Raw genomic sequence first — 19,740 nt, forward strand, 5'->3', positions numbered from 1 at the left:
TTTCCTGAATTCTAGTCATGTTCTCAGTAGCTTCTGGTCTCATTTATAATATTTACAATTTTTACATTAGATCTTTCTGAGTTTCATTATGTTTACAGAGGGATTATGTTCAGGATTTTTTGGGGGATGCATATTTATCTAAAAATGATCTAAAGCAGTGTTTCTCCAACTTTTCTTTTAAAGTACTTTTAGTCTGGGGTTGTCTAGAGATACTTGTCACAAAAAGGACATTTCTCTGTAGACTATCTTGAAAAAAGAATTTTGCAGTTTGCTCTATATTTATGTTTAACAAGTATGTGCAGTCTTTGAATTGACACTCCAGCAAGGTGTCTGTCCTGATTATTCATTGGCTTCAGTGACTCCCTAGATCATAGATCTGTGCTCCAGAGTATACATGAAAACCCAGTTCAAGAATCCAGGAATTAGTGGATTAAAAAGGAATGTTCCTCTCTGAGAATGATGTGTTTCTCCACAGGAGGGAACGAGTGTGCTGTCTCAAAAATCCCTAGGTTTGCTCTCCCATCAGAGTGAGATTTTGGAAGTTGCATCTTAACTTTGGACTCAGCAACTGACATTTTTTTTAAAGTGATATTTGCCTTGTGCACCTGTTGCCTCCTTATTCTCTTTGAACATTTTTTTTTTTTTTTTAACCTTACTCTCTTCATCAGGCGCTCTAAAAGTTGGCTGCTCATGGCTGCCTTGAAGAAGGTCTTCTGCATGTTTGCCTTTATGTTTCATTTGGAAAAGAAGCCAGGCAGGTTCTTGGCAAATTTTGGGCAAATTCTGACATTCAAGTTTATTATCTGAAACTGTGTTTAGGTCCTAGACAGATTGCTTCTTTTGACATTGCCTCATCTGCAAAATCTGTATATGGGAGTACTCCTATTAATGTTTGGTCAATTAACTTTTTTGGTTAATTCTAATAAATTGAAAATATTTATTTATTTATTTATTTTAAAGATTTTATTTATTTATTCATGAGAGACATAGAAAGGCATGGATACCTTTCCTCTACGTGGATAGAGGGAGAAGCAGGCTCCATGCAGGGAGCCCAATGTGGGACTCGATCCCAGGACCCCAGGATCATGCCCTGAGCCAAAGGCAGATGCTTAACCACTGAGCCACCCAGGCGTCCCTAAATTGAAAATATTTAAATGTTCTGTACTAAAATTTAAAGAAATAGAATTTTTTAAAAGATTTTATTTATTTATTCATGAGAGACACAGAGAGAGAGGCAGAGACACAGGCAGAGGGAGAAGCAGGCTCCATGCAGGGAGCCCGATGTGGGACTCAATCCCGTGTCTCCAGGATCAGGCCCTGGGCTGAAGGCAGGCACTAAACCGCTGAGCCACCTGGGCTGCCCTAAAGCAATAGAATTAATTAAAATCCACCTCAATAATCAGTGTAGGGACACCTGGGTGGCTCAATGGTTGGGCATCTGCCTTGGGCTCATGGCGTGATCCTGGAGTCCTAGGATCGAGTCCCACATCGGGCTCCCCGCATACAGCCTGCTTCTTCTTCCCCTTTGTGTCTCTGCCTCTCTCTTTCTCTGTGTGTCTCTCATGAATAAATAAATAAAATCTTTAAAAAGAAAGAAAGAAAGAAAGAAAAGAAAGGAAAGAGAAGAAAAGAAAAGAAAAAGGAAAGAAAAGAGAAAAGAAAAGAAAAGAAAAGAACAGTTACTGATTCATCTCTTCATGGAAGCCATTAAGACATTTGGGCCCTGCCTCTGTGTTGCACCCTGAAGGGATGAAGCACTTGCCTGCTTAAAACTGTCTTGCAAAAAAAAAAAAAACTGTCTTGCAGACATGGCAAGTGTGTATCTCTCATGAATAAATAAGTAAAATCTTAAAAAAAAATAATCAGTGTAATTTTTTTTAACAACTTGAGTTTTATTTAAAATATTTATATTAAGTCCCCATTAAACTGCATGCATTAGAAGTCAGTGCTTGCTTGTATTGCTACTTTGAAATCTGAGACCACAGAGGAGAAAACCATCAATCTTGGGTGTTACATCCTTTTTGTTTTTTTTCTTTTAATATAGCTGATGGCCTGAAAGAATCTGACTTGTTTCTTTAAGCGGTAGAACGGTAAAATTCAGTTGAATTTTAGTGCCATCTAGAATTATCCCAAAATAAAGTATTTCTTGGTTTAGGAGTGCTTTCAGAGTTAACCTGTAACTTTAGTTACTGTTCTTACTAACACAGTTAAGTCATGAGGCTGCCTAAGATTAGTCTCTCTTAAAGAGTAACTGGATCACTTCTGTGGTGAAATGGTAGGTTGGTATCTTTATGTAAATTTGGGAGTCTATCTCTAGTATGAAGAAAAAAATTATCTTGTTTTTAGATGGGATTAAAACTGAGGAATGCCCTGCATTCTTATAATTGCCACTTACAAAAGTTTTTTACATGCCTTAAGTTATTTAATCTTACTGAAAGTTTGCTACTGGACTGAATGCATAAGAATATATATTTGGAATCAATTGAGACCTCCATTTAATGAAAAAAAAATACTGATTTCTGAGCCTTTACAGTCATTGTAATCACTGAGGATTTTCTTTTACCTAACATTTGGCTAAATCTTGATACCTGTGGAATTGTGAAATAAGTAGTATTGTTTGGGTTTGGTTTAATACCTTATATCATTGTAATTCTTATTCATGTAACCATGTTTCTGTTGAGAAGATGTTAACTCTGGAAGGCAGGTGATGCAAGAGAGAAAGTGAGTATTGGAGACTGACCTCTGATCTCAGCGTGTCCTGCTGTAGGCTTTACAGCAGAATCTTAACTGTTCTCTCTTGGCCTCACCTCATTTTTGCACTAGTAAAATCTGGAGGTTTAACTACGTGATCTTCTATATTCCTTCTACATCCAAAATTCTGATTTAAATTTCTTACCTTTGGCTCAGTCCATTCTGGCTTTCTGCTTAATATTTAGCTGGTTAAATATAAACATGAGAACATGCAGCAATTTCAATTTTAAAGATATTTCTTTCATGATATAATTTTAATGTTGCCTCAAATAGATTGATGCATTCATTTCTGTGATAGCTGGAACAAGGTCTTGAGCTTATTAGGTACCCACTAAATTTTTGTTGAATAAATGCATTTTACCTTTTTATGTGGCTTTGGACTTAAGAACATAAATAATCTTTTTCAGAATTAGAATACATCTTTTTGGGAGCTCAAAGTATTTTTATGGGTAGTGTTATGTTATCTGAGTTTATGAATAAAAACATTGTTTGCTGGAGTGTGTAGATAGGGATTTGAAGTTTGAATTAGGGAAGAGGTGCTGACCTTATATCATATTTTAACCTTCTCAGTTATTGAACTTTGGAAAATAGCTTTTAAAAATATATATATTTTTAAAGATTTTATTTGTTTATTCATGAGAGACACACAGAGAGAGAGGCAGAGACATAGGCAGAGGGAGAAGCAGGCTCCTTGTGGGGAGCCTGATGTGGGACTCAATCCCTGGACCCCAGGATCACGACCTGACACAACCACTGAGCCACCTAGGCATCCCATTTTAAAAAGGATTTTATTTATTCATTAGAGACACAGAGAGAAGGGCAGAGACATAGGCAGAGGGAGAGGCAGGCTCCCTGAAAGAAGCCGAATGTGGGACTTGATCCCATGACCCTTGGATAACAACCTGAGCCAAAGGCAGATACTCAACCACTGAGCTATCTATCTGCCCCTGGAAAATAGCTTTAAGAGTTAAATTTATGAGGTAGACACTATTATCTCCTTTTTACAGAGCAGAAACTGGGGCTTATAGGGTCAGTACTTTGCCCATAGTAACACAGCTGATATGTCAGGGAGGCAGATAAAATCTAGGGCTACCCCTGGATCCTATACTCTTTGTTATTACCACACTATACTTTTTATTTATTCAGCAAATTCTTACAAAGCGCCTCCTTTTGCAAGGCTCTGGACTAGGGCCCCGGAATGTAATGATGAAATGATAAATAACAGAAACTGGGTCCCTATTCATTTGAAACTAAATGGTTTAGGACTTTATCTCCTGAGTTTTATGTATATAGTATATACAGATTTACTTATTTATTTTAGAGAGCGAGAGTGTGCACATGAGCGAGAGGGGCCAAAGGAGGGACTCTCAAGCCAACTCTGTGCTGAACCCAAGGCGGGGCTTGATTCCATGACCTCGAGATCATGATCTGAGCCGTAACCAAGAGTCAGATGCTTAACCAACTGCACCACCCAGGCACTCTCGATTTAATATATATATACATATGTATGTGTGTATATATATATATATATTTTTTTTTTTTTTTTTAAGTTCAAAACAAAATAATCCCTTGTATTTTGAGATTAGTTTGGACATACGGGTTTGTGATAGAAAGTTCTGCTTAGGAATACCTGGCTTGTTAGGAGATATATGGTGGGGAAGTTATTAGAGTGCCTTGTTTATTGTACAGGTGAGAGTTATAAATCTGAACCATAGTTCCTGCCTTTTAGGGCTTTCAGGCCAACTTCAGAGGAGACTGATCTATGAAAACAATCTCAAAGAAACTATAGAAAGCATTTAATCAAGATTAGGATAATATAGTGCCAGTTATTTACATTATTGCTAAGTATGGTGGATATGATAATGGTGTCTGGTAGAACATATCTTGAAGGAAAAATAAGTGGCAGTATATTGGGGGAAAGGAAGGAATGAGGAATGATTGTAAGGAGGGATGGTCGTCCTTTTCTGTGCAGAAAGAACATATAAAGACATGAATAGATCAATGTTGTGTATAGAAGGGAATGACTTTTCTGAAGAGTAAAGGTTTTACATAATATGATAATATGAATAATCAAAGTAATATAGATATTCTAAAATATGAGAAATTAGACTTTTTTGACTTTAGGTATAGAAAAGCTAAATTCAAATTGGCTGAAACAATAAGGAAACTTTTGTTGTTACATTGTTGTCATGAAGCTGAAAGTCCAAAAAGTCTTGCAGATGTCAGATTATTTGATATAAAGGCTTTGTGCTGTCCCCAGGGACAAAAGTTCTTGCCAGCTCACCATTCTGCCCCTTTTGTTGATGTTGGTGGCATCTTTAGGCTTGCTATAAGGGAACGTAGCAGTATGAGGTGTCATATTTAGCATTGTCTGAAGAAGAGGAAACTGTTCTTCCTCATTTCATCTTTAGGAATGAAGAAGCTTTTCTCACAGTTCTCTCTTACAGGCCTTCCAGGGGGCTTCCACTTATGTCTCTTTGGCCAGGATTGGGTTTCATGCCCATTTCCAACCAGTCATTCGCAGAGAGGATGGGTTAAATGAATCCATTAGGATAAAATGGATATTTAAGAGTCAACCACAATGACTACTCCAAGAGTGATTTGAACAGTAAGGTATGTGTGAGTGACTGAGCGTGTATGTGTGTGTATGTTTAATCAGCCTTGATATCCACTGTGTTTCTAGGGTTAAATTTTAAGAAAATATATTTACTTTCCTAAGATTTTTGCATCTGTAGTGGATCACCTTTGAATGTCCTTATTTGTAAAAATTGATGTCTCAGCAAAAAGACATCTGGTTTGAGATAAGAATGTAAAACATGTTGGCTGATTTAAATGCCATAAACAATGTGAACTCCCAATTTTTGGGTTAAGCAATGAGAGAATGGGAAAGTTGCAATTTATTTTTCCCCAAAATGCATGTTTTAAATGAACATTTCCACTATCTCCTAATTACTGAAAAAATGTATTTTATAAAAATCTTAGTTATTTGGGGGCCTAATTAAATCTGGCAGTTGAGTTTTAAGAGTTGATAGGCTACTTACTAATCAGTAGTAAGATTAATTATTTTGTGGATGAGTATCTTTGAACATAATATTTGTAAGTATACACTGCAAGGGGCTTTTGCCTTTTTTGGTGTTTTTCTTTCTGCTCATTTAGATTTCAGACTCCTTAGATTAGGGCTCTAGTTCGCCATCTATTGGTCTGTGTTTAACACCCTCCTGCTATATTTTGTAGAATTACTATTTATGTGGAGATAACGTGTATACGTTTTTTAATCAACTGAGTTTTCTTTCCCAGGATTATAAAGAGCAAGACTAGTATCTCTTTTGGATGTGTATACAAATATGTACACATATATTAGTTTATTCTTGGTGTAATTTGTGACTTCATGATTAGCTGCTTGCTTTTGATATTTGAGAACCGTGGCAATGATTGATAGTGTGACTCTAAGAGTACAAAAGGAAATTCATGGAAATATAAGTATAGATGCTATAGGAGCTGGTGAGTTATTGTAACTTTGTGGGAGGACTAAGAGTGTGAGGGTGTTTTTTGGACTAGCGGAGTGACGTATACCACCGGATATTGGTTCTGGTAAGCCACAAAACAGTACTGAGCATTTCTCATCTTCCGTTTTTGCAGTAGAGCATGCCCTTTCTACCTTGCTGAATTTGATGATTTAATTGTTGGAATCATTTTCTTCTTTATTTAAACTAAATTCTGATGAATCCCAGAGTCTCTTCTTAAAATCTCAAAGCACTAAATCTTTTGGCAACTTTTTCTTTGGTTTTAAAGGATGGTAGAATTATATTTGTGTGACGCGTTGCATTATATTGCTTTTTTGATCTAGAAAAGGTTTCATGATTCTAAGGCCTCATTTTGGGAGAGGAATAAAATACTTTGTCGACAACCTGGCCATGAAAAATTAGGTAAAATGCCACCACTTTAAACCAACTCGGGTTGGAAAGTGGGAAGTTTGCTTTTTGTTGTGAGATTTGGGTTTCTCTGTGGAGTTCTTTGTTAAACTTTTAGCATAGCAGTGAACTTCCTTTTGGTGGCGACAGGAAGCATAAATACTCATTGTGTAATGACATTTGCCTGCTTTGGCGGATCTGCCAAGCCATGACACCCAAAACAAGACGCATGCTTCTTAACGAAAACTACAGTTCCCAGCGGGCCCGGCGCGGGTGGGCCATCACTTCCCCTCTCGCTCCCGTCTGTCCCTTCCCGGGCTGGCCCGGCGCGGGCCCAGGCCTGCGCTTGCGCAATGACGACGTGCGCCTTTTTTTTTTTTTTTTTTTTTTTCCACCCTGGCGGCTGCGGAGCGCTGCGCCGGGGCTAGTGCCCAGGCGTGCTGCAGTGTACGGAGGCAGTCGGCTAGGACAAAGGGCGGCAGAAAGCGCTTCACTGGTCAGGGAGCTTCCTACCCGATTCAGCGCGCATTTAGCCCTGGGACAGTGTGGCACCGGCGGCATTAGCCTGTTTACTACACAGTGCAAACAGTTCCTCGCTCACGTCCTCTTGCTCCGCCGCGCCTGCCCGCCTTGCCCCTCATAGCCGGCGCGCGGCCCCGCCAGCCCCAGCGCGGAGGGAATGTGACGGCGTCAGTGCCTCAGGTTAGCCTCACCTCGGCCGGAGCGAGGGCCTGCTCCCGTCTGCTCCCGCCTGCCGCAGTGCCGCGTGCAGTCGCCGCACGTCTGGGAGCCGCTGGGTCCCGGCGCCGCGGCCTCCGCAGATGGAGGTGCAGAAACAGCGGCCGCGGCGAGGAGCCATGACTGAGGCGGCGGAGGCGGCGGCGGCGGCGGCGGCCGCGCCTCCTGGCGGCCCGCGGGGGTGGCGCGGCGGGCGCCCCCTGGCGGCGCGCCGGGGCGGAGCGGCCCTTCGCCGCCGCAGCCGCAGCCGGCGGAGGCGCTGCTGTCCCTCCTCCCCGTGTCCCCGGCGCTCGCCCGCTCGCTCGCTCGCTCCATTCTCCCTCCGCTTCAGATTAAAGGGGGGGAGGGAAAAGGAGCTCGGCCGCCATTTTCCCAGTGCCGCCGCCACCGCCGCCACCGCTCGCCGAGCCGGCGGGAGAACCGAGCACCGTAGCGAAGCCGACTCGTCTCGCCGCGGCGGCGCGGGGGGCGGCCGGAGCGCGCTCCCCGGCCGGGAAGAGGCGTGCGGGGGTGGCGGCCGGGGTGCGGGCTCGGGCTGCAGACGGCGGCGCTTGTTTGTGCGGGGCGGGGGGGCGGCTTCACCCTCTGCCCCCGCCCGCCGGCTCCCCCGGCCGGGCTGCGGTCCCCGGCCGTGCCCAGGCCCCGCCGGAGCCGAGGAAGGCCGGAGAAGGGGCCCGAAAGAGAAGAAAAAGCGGCCGCTCCCCGCCGCCGCCGCCTTCCCCTCCCCCTCCGCCTCGTCCCCCCCCGCCCGGAAAGTCAGGGCGGCTCCGGGCGCCGGGGGGGAGGAGAGCGGCGGGCCCGGGCCAGAGCCGCCGCCGCGCGCCCCCGCCTGCCGCCGCCGGCCCTCGGCGCCCAGGCCGGGGGCTGTTTGCAAACTGCGCCCATTTTGTGGGGCTGAATCCGCCCGGGCAACGCTCCTCCATCACGTGGTAGGTGCTGCTGCTGCTGCTCCTCTCCTCCTCCTCCTCCTCCCGCTGCCCTTTCTCCTTCTCCTCGCTCTCCCTGTGGCTCCCATTTCTCTCTCTCTTTGTTAGTTGTAACTAGAAAGGCAGGGCAGGGCAGGAAAAATCCCCGGAACTTTAAATGGCCTCTCCGGGCTTCCCCGCTGCGGGTCCGGGGCTGGGAGTCGCCCCAAGGGCGGGGGTGTGCGGGGGCCCTTCCCCACCAGCTGCCGCCTCGTTCGCCAGCTTTTCCTTTGGCGTTCTATTTAAAAATGCGGCCTTAAGAACACGATTTATTCCCGTAAAAAAAAACCCCAAACAAACTCTGGCTCTCGCCTTGAACTTCTCTTGACTGCAGAAGGCCTTTCTCTGCTCGAAACACATCTTGCGCGTTTCACGGTGTGTATCACAACTCTGATTGTTAAGTCAGATGGTTATTTGTTTCATGTATTTATTATTTTTGTTGCCTGTATATTGAGGTCACTTACATTTTCAGATCTAGTCTCCCTCAGGCGGACGTGTTTGTTTGTTTTTTAAAAAAACTAAAGAGGAAGAGGCATTTATTTGCTTTTAACTGAGTTTGGGGGGCCTGTTTTCCGGCTGTCTTTTGATTCTTCAGCAAATAGTTCGATTGTTTTCTGTACGATAAACAACGTTAACCTCCTGTTTTACTTAAAAATCCTTTTGTTTTCCATTGTCGGGATCCCAGTGTGGTTTTTTTGGAGAAACACGTTACTTAACTATTGCTTATTGATTGCCTTAGGGGGAGAGGGGGTGACATGATGGCGCCACTTTAAATTGCTCTTTCCTCCTCTGCTTTTTCCTCTTTATTTTGGAGGCCACTGGAGCATTTTTCGTTATTTGTTAATAAAACTGTATTTGAGAGTGTTAACAATACAACTGGTAGGGCTAGAGTTTGGTACTTGAAGGGCCGGGAGACCCAGATCCCGAGGTGCCCAAAGTTCCGAGAAACCTCCCTAGTCCTCCTGCCTCGCCTCCCTCCCCTCCATTCACAATCCTGGTGTTGCCATCTCCTTTGTCACGTGGCTAGCAATCATTGTGTTTTTTTTGTTTGTTTTGGGGTGTGTGTTTATATTTTTAAATTGTAGCCCAGAAGAACCTACCCCTTCTCCATTGGGGAGATAAAACACTTCAGTTGTTTTACTTTGAGAGGAGAATATTTATAATAAATGATAAAATTACATAATCTTTGCCTTGCATAATCAGTATATAGTTATAGATTGTTACTGAACTTTGTCTCTAAAGCACTTTCGAGTATGGAAAGTAGTAGGTTGGAATATGTTTTGCGTTTCTTAGAATAGTCTGTAGTTTTGATTTTTCCCAGCTCCTTGGGTCTTTTAAGTACCACTGTTTACAAAGGCTTAAGTGGGTGTGTTTTCCCCTCCCCCCTTTTATACGCTATACTTGGTTCCTTTTCTAATAAAAACTGCCCTAACCAATTTAGAAATTTTCAGTTGTCTGCAGGCATTGTCAGTTAAAACTATTTTTCTTTTCTCCTAACAGCAGGGAATACTTTCGAGTAATTGTTTTCCACCTAGAGGTATTTCATTGTTTCTGTTGCATTTTTGATCCAGAGAATTTTTGCTTTTAGTCCTTAAGGTTTAGAAGAATGTTGTTTCATTATGTTCCTTCATATCAATTTTTCTAATAATTGGATAAATTCCTATGTTATAAAAGGACCAAGTACATTTTTCTCTTGTTTTATATAGATTACTGGCCACTTACCCAATTTAAAAAAGTCTGCTGTGAGTTAGTAAACATATTAGAAAAGTAAAAATGAAATGTAATTGATTCTTAAGTTTGCATTGATTCATTTCCTCTTATGTATATTTTTAATGGTTTGGGCCATTTTCTTTGCTCACAGTTACATCATGTCATGTGATATGTACGGTGTGATGTGTAGTTCTAAAAATAAGGCAAGGTAAAAATGCTCATCCCTTGGGAATTTAAAAAATGTGTTATATGTGGGGTAACTGTCCTCAGTCATGGAATTTTGATTTCGATTTCCGCTATGTTTATCCAACAAACTATGCAATTTCTTTGGCATTTTCCATATTTGATGTATTACTAATCTCATGATTTGAGGTGATTAACTTTTTATTTCTCAAGTATGTACTACTTCCAGGGAAACGTTAGATGTGACAAAGATTCTTAATATCTGTATTGTAGTGAAGGTGGTTTCTGATGACTGCTACATTTAATTAAATATAAAATAACCATTTTGACTTGTGGCTGTAGACAATTAAGAAAGTGATCAATTAATTACTGACAGTTTTGAGGTAAGGCAGGGTTTTTGGTCCCTTGACTTACATGAATCTGTTGAATGAAGTATTTAGAAGTGCCCCTGCATCTTTCCTGAAAGTTTTATCCAGAGCATTAGTATTTGACTTCTGTGCTTTACCAAAGTGAGATGTTAAATTTTTGCCTGATTTTCTTTATTCCTGCCTACACATGTTATTTCTGTGGTTAAACCTGCAGAACATTCTTTGATTGTTAGACTTATCATTATCCCGCTGAGGAAAATTCTGGAAGCTGGAAAATGAGTAAGCCTAGTTCGCTTTTGAGCTTTTATCAAGGTGAGAAGAAAGGAAAATACCCTCATTTTTATCTTCTTCAAACACTGCCAATACTCTTCCCTTCTTTAGTAATGATACACTGTAACCAGTGTCTCTATGTCTTATTGGGTTGACCACAGATTTTAATTGTATTTTAAGGTGAATAACAAGTTTTAGATTTGTTCTGTTTGACATAACCTGAGTTATGTAATCTGTAAACATAAGGCCATTATAGGTGGTGATGCCGGTTTGAGGAGGTATTTTAGCATTGAGTGGTATAAAGCTTAGTGGTCTTGCTTGGAAAAACACTTTTAAAATGTAAAAAACATGCTAGTCCATATTGGATCTTCTAAACAGTTATTGAAAAGCCTTTGTTTAAAGAGTACTGCTTATTCCTCTTATATTTAGTCCGCTTCCTTGGGCTGGGGGTGGGGGGTGGTAGGGGTTATTTTTTCTTCTTGGTGAGGCCATTAAAATAAAGAAACTAAGTGACTTCCTTCCTGAAGAGAGAGAGATTGATTTTTAAAAATTGATAATCCCCCCCCCCCCCCCCCCCAAGGATCTGTCCCGAGTTTGGAAAGGAGGGAATGATGCATACATACTAGGTATGTGGTCTTTGGTGGATTACCCCAGAACAAATCTCATCATTGAGTGGTTTTAGAGTTTTCAAGTACCTTTCACCACCCTCTTTCTCTATTTTAAATAAGTTTCTGCCTTGATTGGTTAGACTGTTCTATGTCTCAGGAAGCATATTTTAGTTTTGTGCCCTTTTACTTGATCACTTTATGAAGTAGTACAGTGCAGGTGTCTCAAATAAAATGGCCCGAACACCTGGCCTGCCTACTGTGTCAGTGCAAAGAGTACTTGGACCATGTCCTTTCCCTAAAATAGGACTTTAAATACTTTCTGGAAATCTAAATTCAGACTAGTTTTTGAGTCTTCATGATGCATTCTGAAGATGTATGTTTGAATTATAGTTTCTATCCTAATAAATGCGTATTAGCCTCTGGGCATACTAAAAGTTGTACAAAAATACTCCTCCGAGTGCAATAATTCATAACTCAAAATAAGACTTTTTCATCAGTACTTCCTAGTCCCTTGAATGTGAGATCAAAACTCAGTGAACCACAATAATGGTTAGAAAAGACAGTATGAATTAGAGAAGACAAATATCCCACTGTAACGGAGGTCGCCAACTCAGTTTTGAAGGCCACAAGAAGGGGTAGAAGGTAAGTGGTATTCTTAGGTGTTACTTGTAGATTGTGGGTCATAGGAAAAAGACGTTATGTGTATAAGAGTCATTCATTGTTAGCCAGTTATCATTTGTTCCTCCGTTACGCCATATGCTTGTCTTTTACAAGGTAGGGTAAAATATATAGAAGAAAATAAGCCACTTGTTGTGATTTTCCAAAAAGAACTGAAATAAGTGTTTTTTATGTGTTAACCTTCATCATCATGTCTTTGATAGAATAAAGGCGAAGCTGAAGATGCAGAGTTTGAGGAAATCAAAGTCAGTCTAGAGAGCAAAACTCATGTGCATGAATGTAAAACAAGCTTGGGTAGTTTGTAAGAGAAACTTAAAGATTGTATATGAAGATTTAAAATTTTTATGCCAAGAGGCCTTTCAACATGGAAACGTTTAAATTCTTGTTCTTTTGATGGGTAGCAGTGTCCGGCAAATAGTAGCTGTTTAATAAATGTTACCTTCTGCAAGCCTTGCTTTTCCAAGATTTTAAGCTAGTTCCATAAGATTTTAACATTTGAATGCCTGACCCTACTGGAGAGTTGTTTAGCTGAGAATTACTTAGCTATACATTTTATTGTTGTTGATTGCAAACTTGCTCTTTTTTCTCTAGTTGTAATTTTTTTTAGAATTACGTTTATCCCCTTCCCCCCCAAGCTTTTGAGTGTCAGGAAATGTAAGGTGGAGGTAAATTCAGTGCAGTTTTATCTAAATGTTATCAAAAACTCTGGTTCTTGTTACTTGAACAGGAATCCCAAATGAGACCTCATTCTGAATTTTAAGTACAGCATATCCTGCCCTTGTTTGGAAAATGTTGCTTGAGTGGTGTCAAACTTAATAGAGTCCCTCACCTTTTAATTTCTATTTTAAAAGGGAGCAGCTTAAGGTTAAATTCAATTGGAGGGCAAGTGTTGAATAAAACAGATGAATAACAATTTTGTTGTTAGGATATTAAACCAAAAATTGGTAAAAACTGATAACCTAAGCTTTCTCTTGCTACTTACTTGCTATTTGGCCTTTGTGACTGCTTATTAGCACCTCCACCAGAGAGTGTGAAGGGATAAAGGTGAAAGCTAATTAGTTTAGTTTCTGATGTTTGCTAGTAGAGAGGGTTTGTAGAAATACTAGTTGAGTTGAACTGTCAGGGAAGTTTCATTAAACTGTCCATATATTACCATGGAGAACTGAGGATGTTTGAAGACCTCAACCATATATCAGAAAAGTTGGACTGCTGTTTTTTTGCAGTTACTGATTTATTGCTTACCTCTTAGTTTTCCCTTTGGCCTCCCAAGGGAATGAAAAAAGGATGTTAGTATTTATTAACTTTAAACATTTTCCTGGCACTGGGAAAGTTAATTTTTTTTTTTTATCATTAATTCAAAACTCTTAAGAGATAAAGGTAGGTTTCAATGAGATCCTTAGAATTTGATCAAGGACCACTCCCTCCCCAAATCATCTATTTGCTTTTGAATTGCTTGAACCCTTCAAGCAGTGTCTGGTTTTAGGATTGGTCAGAAACATTTGTATTATAGAGTTTGTTAGAAAGAAATGAGATAAAAATACGTTTTTCTTTCTTTTGTGAGCTAGATTGGTAGGAAATTCGACTTCAAACGATAGGGTAGAATAGGATAAATGCCGATAAGTATTCTGATACATAGTCACCTTTTGAAACAATTTTCTTTTTATATGTTTTTAAATACAAATGGAATTAAACTTGTCATGTGGCTTTTTTTTTTCATGTAGCTATATCTTAGATATGTTTCAAATTAACATGCAGTTCTCTTTAAAAAGCTGATAGTATTCTAGTGTGTCTTTAAGTTTAGGGTTTTTTTTTTTTTTTTCTCATTACAATTCTTCAGTAAAAGAATTTTGCATATTTCTTTATCTATGAGAGTATTTCTGTTGGATAGGTTCCTAGAAATGCAGTTACTAGGTAAATGGCTTAATTCCTGGGTAATTGCATTAAAAATTTTTATAGATACTGATTTCAAAAGACTTCTGTAACCAAATTTAATAGTTTAAAAAGTACATTTAAAAAGTTTACCTACCAGTCTGAGTGCAAGTGCTTGGATTGTAAAATAACTGGAACTTGAGGTAGATGAAGTCTGTCCTGGATTCAGTTGATGCCTGCTTCTCCTTAGGTTGTTACCACTTTATGATCAGACATCCCCACTAACTTCATAAATCTCCATTTGATGCATTCAACATATAATGCTCAGATTACCTAACGTGTATTGGTCTTCTTTCTGCCAGGCATGGTGCTACATGTAGTGGATAGAGCTTAAACAAGCTATAACCCTCCCTCTACCCCGTCTGTCTGTCTGTCTGTCTGTCTTTTTTTCTTTTTTTTTAAGAAGTATATAATCTAGGGAAAGAGGGGACAGACAAGACTGGGAATTTTATATTACATTATGAGTTGCTGCCCAGGGTGTCATGGAGGTGCAGGTAAGGTGCTAGAGAGGGAGGGACCCTTAACCAACCTAAAATGAGCGGAGAATACTTGAAAGAGCATGTGATCTTGGAGCTGAACCTGGAAAAGAAAGAGGAGTGTGAGCAAAGGTGCAAGGGCATGGAAGGTGCCTGAAACTATAAATAAGATTCAGGTGGCTGGAGTAGGGACAGATTGGAGATGAGGCTGAGTGTAAAAAGGGGCCAGGTATATGCTCTTGGGGAATTTGGATTCATCCTTACCCTGGAGTCACTGAAAGATTTTTAAGAGCAGCACAGTATGGTTAGTTTTATATTCTCTTTCTCCTTCCTTTCTAATAATCATTTCGGTAGTGGATGCTAGATTGGAAGGTTTGCTGAGACAGGAAGAAAGAACAGTTGGGAGATTATTACTGCTTGAATTACTGTAGGACATAATGAGGCTCTGAACTAAGGGAGTGGCATTAAAGATGGAATGAATTTGCCTATCATTCTACGTATTGTCCCCTCCCTATTCAGTCTTCAAAATTCAGTCAGAATGTCCTCTCTTCCTGGAAGCCTTTCCTTCCTTGACCCCTTCAGGCAAACCAGAGTGTTTTATCATCTGGGCTTACCTTTACATCTACTTTCTAGCCTTTTATCTTTAGCATTAATGAAATTGCTCCTATAATCTTTTTATTATGTGTATTTGGTATTAGTATATGTTTAAATGAGATATCTGTGATAGATGGTAAATCAGTAGTTGGGATTAGTATTCACTCACTTGGGGAATGTTGAATGGTAGCAGTTGGTTTTAAATTTGGTATTGGGGTCAGGGAATGGGTTTGGATATGGAATGCTTGAAGTAGCTCTATGAGTTATGTTGGACCTTACTTATTTAGGTTTTAACTTAGGTAGTGCTGCCTATGGGAAGCCTTTTATGAGCCTACTGACTGCTTGTGTGAAGGCCCCTTAATGTGGCTCCCTGGGATTCCTTGGTCATAACAGAGGGTCAGTCTTGGGTGGTCCTTGTCATCCTTATAGTTACTTAGTGACAGTGATTTGAATATTGTAGGCATTTTCATAAAATGTTTATTGGAGCTTTCAGTTAGTATTCCCTCCCTGACTTTACTCTCAAGACTAAAATTCAAAGTCTGGTGTCTAGCAATTAAGGCCCTTCCCATTTAAACCTATCCTTCCAATTATTTATGATAGTAGTTAAAAGCATGGTCTTTAGAACTAGAGATTTGTTTGCTCTTGGGCACATTCCTTGACTTTTGAGTATCAGAGTCCCTCATCTATAAAGTGAGAATAAGAGTACTTGCTTTATAATGTTGTGAGGATTAAATGAGAGCATATGTATAAAATAGTACAATGATCTAGTAAAAGGTCAGTTAATGTTAGTAAACAGCAGTTATAATAATAACCTATCCTCCAGTCAAAGCTATGTTTCTCTTAGTAATTATAAACCATATTCAGTTAAAAGAAGCACTGTTGGCTTGGGAACATGTCAGGGACTAAGGTGGTGTGCAGTCCACATAAGTTCATTTTATAATACAAATTTTGCCTCCTATTCTCTATTGTATTCCGTAACAAAACATTTGTTTCCACCTAAAAGAAATACTTTACAGTGTGTCCTGTTATGTAGCTTTTAATACTTAATCAGAGATCACTATATAGCTGCATTCTTTCTCTCTTCCACTTGAGAAGCTGTACATGTACCACTTGGTTCATCCAAGGTATTTTGTGGATCATCTCAAATCCTTTCCCATTATTTCGAGTGTGTTAATTTCTTGGTAACTTTTCTTCAACTTTCTCTGCATAGCAAAATGTTATAGTTGTCTCTTGACTACTCTAGCCCAGTCAGTAGGTGTCCACAGTGCTTACTGTGTTCTAAGCTTTAGATAAAGTTAGTGACGAGCAGAAGGATGCTAAGGAACTTTGTCATCATGAAAATAGAATTCATAAATTGACAATTGGGTAATAACATTCAGATAATCTGAATAGAATGATGGTGACTTTAAGCACATCGTACAGTTTAAGCAGGAAGAGAGTGATGTGAATCTAAACCCTTTGGAAAAAGGTTTTGTGGAAATGCTATGTATTGAAATACTAAATTTTGGGGCTAAAGGTTAGAAGGGTCTTCCAGATAGAAGCAGCAGCCTAGGCAAAGATGATGGAGTTTGGAATAAGGGGGGTAGTGCCAAGTCCCCTCCACCTGATCTACTTGCTGTGATACTGTGTTAAATTTCATCTTGGAGAATTTGGATTACAGAGAAAGGCAGGAGGAGCTATTCCAGAGTAGAGAAATGAGGTAATAAAAAGGTATGAACCGGATTGAAAGACCAAGGCTGTCATAACGTAGATGTGAGTTAATGAGGCCCTGGCCTGGGTTTGAGTTGATAGTGTTAGGAATAGAGAGGATATACCAAACCCAAATAGCTTTATGAGAAATAAATGAAAGCATTTCATCAAGAAGAAGATAGAGTTACGAAGGAAAAGAGACTCTTCTGTCTTCAAGAGCTTTCACATTTTGTTTGTGTCATTGACCCTTCTGCAGACTTTAGCCCTTTCCAGTTTCTGGGTTTAAGTTTGGAGGAAAATCAGCAAGCTGATTCTGCTGTGATAGCCACCTTAGTTGTGCTCCTTATTGCACCTGTCTGGATTATTGCAGCAGCTACATAAGTGCTCTTTGCCTTTTTACTTTATTTTAATCCATCCTGTTCACCTGATCTCTAAAGCACAGTTCTGATGTGTCACTCCTTATTTGAAAAACCTTTAATGACATTCTGCTGCCTTTAAGTGTGAGTAAAGGCTGGCTATTCAAGGTTGTCCATTAATGATCTGGCTTCAAACTGCCTTTCCACTTTTTTCTGTACTATTTCCTCCATTAAAATATGCTTTATATTTCAAGCAAATTGATCATTTCTTTTAACCTCCAGGATGTCCTATGTTTTCCCACAGCCTTACCTTTTCCCAATGCCATTTCCTTTCACTAGAATGCCACATTACCATTCTCTTGACTTAGCCTTTTGCATGATGACATTTTAGCTAATTTTCTAGTTTCAGTTGAAATGTTGACAACCAGTGTTCCCTAGCCACCTTTCCTCCTCCTATTTCCTTTGTGCAGAGTGAGGAAGAGGCTAGTAGAAGCCACAGTATGGGCAAACTTTTCTTCCCCGTCTGATTTGTGCTTCTGTTTGCAGTGAAAAGTGTGGTTTTGTTGGCCAGCCAAATGGCCAAACCCCTCCCCTTGGATCTTTGCAGCCTATCAACGTTTCTGCAAGGTGGATGCTGTCAGATTGTTTTTGTGTGCCTGGAGTCCTGCCTTGGGACTTTAAAGGAATAAAGCAAAAGTTTTCATTTGTAGGTGTGGAGTTAGTTCTGACTTGAAGTATCTGAAGCAGCTGGATAGATTTTGCTTTCTGGAAAGAATACATCTGTGTGGACAGTAGATTAAAAAAAGAAGAAGAAGAATGCATCTATATGTATAAAGTTTGTCTCTAGGCAGTGGTTTTCTATTGGAACGTGTGATTTTGCCCCCTAGGGGACATCTGACATGTCTGGAGGCAGTTTTGGTTGTCATAACTGGTAGAAGGGCACCACTGGCATCTAGTGGGTGGAGCCTGGGATACTACTAAAAACCCTACAACACACAGAAGAGGCCCCTCCCCCCACCACAAAATTATTTGGCATAAAATGGTAATAGTGCTGGGATTGAGAAATTGCCCTAGGAGTATATTTTTGTTTCCCAAGTGCTATTAGTGGTAGGTGGAAGTTTTTCCGTGAACCTATATTGCAGTTTAGACTAATAGAATCATAAGCATAGGAAGAGACCTTGAATGTCACATATTTCAACTTTATCCCAACTTGTATCCCTCAGAATAGTATTCTGCAAGATACTATTAGATCTAATGGGGGGGGTATTTATTTGGTTTGGTAAAGGCAAACATTTTGACTATTCAGTCTGATGAAGTGCATTGTGTATCTCTACCAGGACAGTTTTCCCCAAATGTGTTTGCCTGCTGAACCCATCTGACATCTTCCAGTCCCCAAAATGCTTTCTTGGAACTGGGAGGGAAATCACTAATACCTAGCTCAATCTTCTATAGCCCCCCTCTTTTTTGGGAGGGTGTCTTCAAGTTTACTGCAGAATCTTAATGTCAGTGACAACAGATACATTAGCTCATCTGTATTTGTCAGATTGTGGTTTATTAGATGGGCTACAAATTGGGATATTTTAGATTTCTGTATTCTGAATGTACAGTACAACTTTATAGTCTATCTTTACTAGTAAATTGGAAGTTATAATCCCAGCCTGAAACCTACTGCCCAGGTTGTTATGAGGATTAATAAGTTAATTATAGCTTTTAATGCTTTGTATTCTTTGGAGAAAAGTTATTTATCATAAGCTGTTCTGTTTTTGTAAAACTGCTTAAGTTTGAGAGTCTTTCTCTGCTTTAAATTGTTGTGGAGTGAAGCTTTTGGGACTCAAGTGGGATGGGAATCATTGCTTTAATCAACATTTTGCTCAGTATGTTAAATTTATGAAAGTTACCATGACATTTTACCTTATTCAAGTTTTTTGGTTCTTTAAGAGTTTGCATTATTTTCTTTTTGCATCTTTTCCTTCTGTTTTCCAGGTAATATGTGTTTATGATGGAGACATATATGCTAGAAAACAAAAAAACAAAAGAACCTTACCACCTACTTTTTTTTAAACAAAAATGAGTCCACAGTATACGTTTTGTTTTTTTAATACCTTTTTATTTTTGAAAATTATTATTTTTTTAAAGGTTTTATTTATTCATGAGAGACACACAGAGAGACAGAGACACAGGCAGAGGGAGAAGTAGGTTCCCTGTGGGGAGCCGAATGCAGGACTCGATCCCAGGACCCTGAAATCATGCCCTGAGCAGAAGGCAGATGCTTAACCTCTGAGCCACCCAGGTGTCCCAACACTTATTTTTTTATTTAACAGTGGAGCAAGCACTTTTTCAAGTCACTAAATATAGTTTTACATTGTTATTATTTATGGTTGCATAGTATTCCATTGTATGGCTATTGCATAATTTAAGTGAATTGTTTGGCATTTGGTTTGCTTTCTTTTTATTGTAAGCATTATGAAGTATTAAATATTAAAAGTAAATCTAGGGACACCTGGGTGGCTCAGT

General features: G+C 39.9%; 1 protein-coding gene and 1 long non-coding RNA gene across 7 annotated transcripts in view; one reads left to right on the forward strand and one right to left on the reverse strand.

Moving 5' to 3' along the window:
- Positions 1-7,538, reverse strand: part of LOC144286890 (uncharacterized) — a 28,314-nt gene extending 20,776 nt beyond the window's left edge. Inside the window, exon 1 of the long non-coding RNA XR_013354848.1 lies at positions 7,376-7,538. This is a non-coding gene — a long non-coding RNA (uncharacterized LOC144286890). The remainder of the gene's footprint in view (positions 1-7,375) is intronic.
- Positions 1-19,740, forward strand: part of KANSL1 (KAT8 regulatory NSL complex subunit 1) — a 185,785-nt gene that overhangs the window by 22,042 nt on the left and 144,003 nt on the right. Inside the window, exon 1 of one of the 6 annotated variants that reach the window (XM_077853997.1) lies at positions 8,176-8,329. The exons of the other annotated variants lie outside the window; for them this stretch is intronic. The gene's annotated coding sequence lies outside the window, so the exon portion shown is untranslated. Of the gene's footprint in view, positions 1-8,175; positions 8,330-19,740 lie in introns of those variants that run through there. 6 annotated transcript variants of the gene reach the window in all.

Source organism: Canis aureus, chromosome 16 (assembly GCF_053574225.1).
Source record: "Canis aureus isolate CA01 chromosome 16, VMU_Caureus_v.1.0, whole genome shotgun sequence".
Classification (NCBI taxonomy): domain Eukaryota; kingdom Metazoa; phylum Chordata; class Mammalia; order Carnivora; family Canidae; genus Canis; species Canis aureus.